We start from the raw sequence: 4,760 nt of genomic DNA, 5'->3' as shown, positions 1-4,760 counted from the left end.
TGCTTAGCTTCAATTTCACAAGCTATGCAAATATATATAAAAACAAAGCAAGCATAAAATTAGTTAGTGAGAATACATATTATGATTTTTCAAAGATGTTCACCATTATGAGATGCCTTTGTTGTCAAAACACATACATTGACGCTTCCAAAGAATGTCATAGTTCTATTATTTCATGTCACATAGTTTTTAACATATTTTCCATGGAAGAAGCCTGGGTTGAAAAATAAAAAATAGAGTATTAAGTCCATGTTTTCCTAAACATACTTTCTTGCCAAATAAACTGATAAGATTGACATTTAATACTATATTTATGTGAGCATACTAATAGAAGGAAGAGCAATGAGATAGCAGAAGCTATCAACATGCCTGATCTTAACTCCCATATTATCATTTCTGAATTAAAACATAGATAATAAAAATGGTCATTCCTAAGACATAATAATTCAAGAAAAGAAGGATACCTTAAATGCAGCCAGTTCTTCTGGAGATGCAAGTGTTTCCTTTGTTTGTAATAGGGGAAACATTTGTTGCAGTGCTGCCATTTTTTTCTCTGCCTTGTATATTTTTCCAGATGCTAAATATATGGATGTGTTATTATTAAATCCCATACCTCTAAGCATCATTCCCACCTACCCATGCAACAAGTTTAGAGAGATGAGTCAACTATGCATATAGATTCATAGAATATAGATATTTAGCTATTTGTAACATTATTTTAGAGCATATGCTAGATTGGAACAAGAAATACACTAACAATTTGTGGCTTCGATGAATCATGTGCCATAAAATCATGAAGCTTTGAACACTGGACTACTCTACAGTGAATGTGGATCATCTTGCATTGTCTGTTGCCCTTCCCACTTCATCATTTTTAGTAGAAAAAACCTAAACAAACCCACTAAATACATTATTTAAAATAATGATGAGATTCCACTCCAATAGCAAAAATTGATGAGGATGCTACATATACACAAAGAGGGCTGGTTGGTATCACTTTGAAGGAGCTTGACCATGGGTAGACCACTTCTAGTAGTTCTAGTGATAATGAGCGATGTTAACATAGATCAATCTACATTGGAACTTAATTGTGTTCTCATGCCAAACAAGATATGGCTAAGGAATTAAGGTGTGCATCCAAATAAATCATGCTATTTTTTGTGTAAGGCAGTAAGGAACCATTGTGAGGATGGTTTGTGTTGCTTCATAGACTAGTGCAAAACTACATTTCAATACAAACATTGTACAACAATTGGTGTCATTTGCCACATAAACAGTTATAATATTATATTTCACTAAAAATATTGTATAACATAATGAATGCTTTGAGTTACATATTGAAATGTACACTTTCTTGCAGTAGTACTCTTTGTAAGAGTTAGGGAAAAGGACAGATATCTTTAGCAAGTTCTTGTAATAATTTGATATGGTTGTTACGCAATACAACCATTCTCCCTGTAGTTAAAAGGAGGTAAGAATTCAATATCAAGTAATGTTAGTGCAAGGATTTATATTTTCTTACAAAGTCTTCAAATTGTTGCAAGGCAACTTCCATGGTGGATATATTCATATCAACAAAGCAAACTCTAAACCAGCCAGGTTCCATGCATTTGAATGAGGATTTGGGTGATAAACTCAACCTAGCTTCATACAGTATCTTTTTCCATAGCTTTACTTCTCCCTCTAGATATTTTGAGGGAAGCAGATGACTCATATTAACCTAACAAAAAAGACATGCATTTCCTTCCAAGTGCTTAATGCTAGACCGAGAAAGCCCCGAGACAAACACATTATACCTCTCTTGTAATCTTCTCTTGTTCTCTACAATATAATAATCAACAAACCCTTTATCTGACAGCATAGTAGCCAATAAATGTTGGGTTTGAGATGATACCATGCAGAAACTAGACATTCTTCTAGCTGTTGTGACCATAGTTTTGTTGTAAGAGTAAATTTCCCCTAACCTAAAGCCTAGAAGGCCAAATCTTTAGATAAATTGTAGACTATATGCACATTGTCAGGACTATAATTTTCTTTGGCCACAATTTTTGCAATACTGTTGAACCTTGGAGAAGAGAAGACTGATCCTGAATATATCTCATCACAGACTAGATGTATTTTCATCTTTCGAGAAAAAGAAAACAACATCTTCAATCTTTCAGCACTTGATTTTGTGCCTAGAGGATTGCATGGATTTGTTATGAGAATTCCTTTCACCTTCTTGTTGAGATCTTTGGCTCTCTTTTATATTGATATCACTATTGATTCAGTGATCTCAAAGTTATTGGAACTGTAACAAGGGATGGCCATAATTTCTACCCCTGTCTGACACCTTAGATCTCTATCAAACTTGTAGTAAAAAGAAACTATCAGAACAAATACCAATTTAAGGCTATTGAAAATACCCAGCAAAGAAATTTCATCTTTGTACATAGAAAATACCATCCATTAAGGGTCAAGATTAGACAAAATTTATTGATGCTAATAATGGACTAACATAATAGTCTTTTCTAGTGGTTGTATGGGACATTAACAGGTTTAATCTTATAGTAAAATGACACATTAAGAGGTTAATAAATAGTAAAATGACAATCCTATCTTATAACAAGTGATATCAGACATTGGCTTTATAAGTCTATTCGTGGACAACCTATCTTCTAACAAATAGATTAATAGAGATGTTTCAAGTGTTTTGATTAATAGATATGTTTCTAAGTGTTTTGTTAAAAGAAAAGACATCTTACCCTACGTAGTATGGAGTGGGCATTGGGAAGACATCTCCTGGATTAGCAAGGCATAACATTAACAGCTCGTTGGCTACAGTTGCCCCAGCTATATTTACTATCCTTTTTACTTCAAATTTCACTCTGTTTCCTCTCAGTGCCTCCATGAAACTAGCCATACCTACAATAATAAGAGAAATTCTTATAAGCAATAATTCTAATATTGTAAGGGATGCATGTGATGAGAAAAGCTCATGAGCCTAGAGGATCATAAAAGTGCAATACAAATTAGTTGTGAAAATATAAAGGATCATGTAAATAGGCATAAGAAACTAATGCTCAATAAACTCTTGAAAATATGTTAGAAAATAGAATAAGAGAAAAATGTTCAACAAGATATAGATAAAAGAGGTAGACACTTCACAATATGTCAGAAAACAAAAAAAAAAGAGAATATCATTCAACAAAATTAGGATTTACGTAGAGAAATGTATACCAAAAAAAATATTAGTATTCATATTGCTCAAGAAATAAGTTACAATCCTTACATATGCTTTTACAGACCTAAAATATTTCCTCCTCTATCATAATTATAGTGTACCTCACAAGTTATATGGTATAATCCAAATCTCAATCAGAGTTGTGAATTTTTACTTTACTATGACAATCATCTAAGAAAATCCTAATAAGTAGAGTGAGCCTATTAAGATGGATTTTTAATTTCAAAATACAATCAAAACTATGAATTCATCCTAGAATTTGACAACCTTGAAAGAAAATTATGATCAGCAGTTCAAAACAAATTTTTTTGAACGATATTAGAAAGTCTTATGTTACCTTTTTGAAGGCTTCCAACCCATGGTAGTCCTGATAAAGTGTCAATTCTTTGAATAAACTCTTTTCAATCGATGCCATTAATGCTTCTAGGTGCTTTGACAACCATTTTTCCAATAGATCAAATGATAACTGCAATACAAATGTAGAAACCATTAATGTCAATTTACCACTTTAAAACACTACAACTATGCAAGTACACATCATATTCCTATCTTAGGCAATCTATGGTGTCAAAGCATTTGACATGTAACTATGTTGATTTCTCCATATATACCAAAAAAACAAAATATAAAACTATTCTAAGGAATACCCTAGAAGGTTGCCTACATTGATTGAAAATATAGCATACTTACTCATAAAAGCAAGATTATATAATATTATGGAACATTTCTTAAAGGTTACAACTCATACACAGTCCAATCTAGAAATGACATTGCTGAAAATTATGAACTACGTCATAAGAAAATAAATCAACATAACAATTTTGGCAATCTTCAATCCAAAAACAACAATCATATGAAAAAACCAACTTAACAATTTGGGCTATCTCCATTACCCTGTTCTTTGTGAGGCCCATCAAGATAACTCCCTTAGGATTGAGCTTTTCATCATATGGATTCTTTCTATACTCATCCCACCCAAGAAAATAAGGAGATTCCTCTCCATGGGTATTGCATGTAGCCCTCCTAGAAACACTTGTTGTTGTATTCTTATTCAGACCTAAACCCATACATTTTTCCTCACATATGCTCATCCTCATTGTCAATGGCAAGAAAAAAGTAGCTGCTCAACTCAAGCTCAAAAAAAAAGTTGAATTCTACACTTTTCCAATCTAGGAATGATCAAATATAAATAGTGTGGGTGCCTTTAAAATTAAGAAACACGGGGCTTATTAATCCTCTTTGCCATCAATTTCTTTTAGCATAAACAACAATGCACTGACAACACCTAGAGTCTAGACAAAATATGGGAGCTTCACTATTATGTGTCAGTAGAGAGTGGAGGAGTCAGCTTCAAGCCATGCAGTTTGTGACCTCGTACAACATTGTAAAACACTATTTATATTTGATCATTTCCTGGATTGGAGAAGTGTAGAATTCAACTTTCTCCTAAAAAAAGATGCTTCAAATCATTGTGTAAGCAACACTTGTAAATCATTAAACTTTAATTAATTTTCTTGGTCATCGGACTTGCATAAAA

At 32.6% G+C, this 4,760-nt stretch overlaps 1 pseudogene; it reads right to left on the bottom strand.

Annotated features, from left to right (window-relative positions):
* Positions 1 to 1,485: 1,485 nt before the first annotated feature.
* On the bottom strand, positions 1,486 to 4,320 carry LOC149548397 (1-aminocyclopropane-1-carboxylate synthase 3-like; annotated as a pseudogene).
* Between the last annotated feature and the right edge of the window lie 440 nt (positions 4,321 to 4,760).

Source organism: Cupressus sempervirens, chromosome 7, assembly GCF_028749045.1.
Source record: "Cupressus sempervirens isolate cs-2001-9-10 chromosome 7, ASM2874904v1, whole genome shotgun sequence".
Taxonomy (NCBI): Eukaryota; Viridiplantae; Streptophyta; class Pinopsida; order Cupressales; family Cupressaceae; genus Cupressus; species Cupressus sempervirens.
Note: the sequence above shows the minus strand (reverse complement) of the source record. Positions and strands in the feature narration are given on the sequence as shown.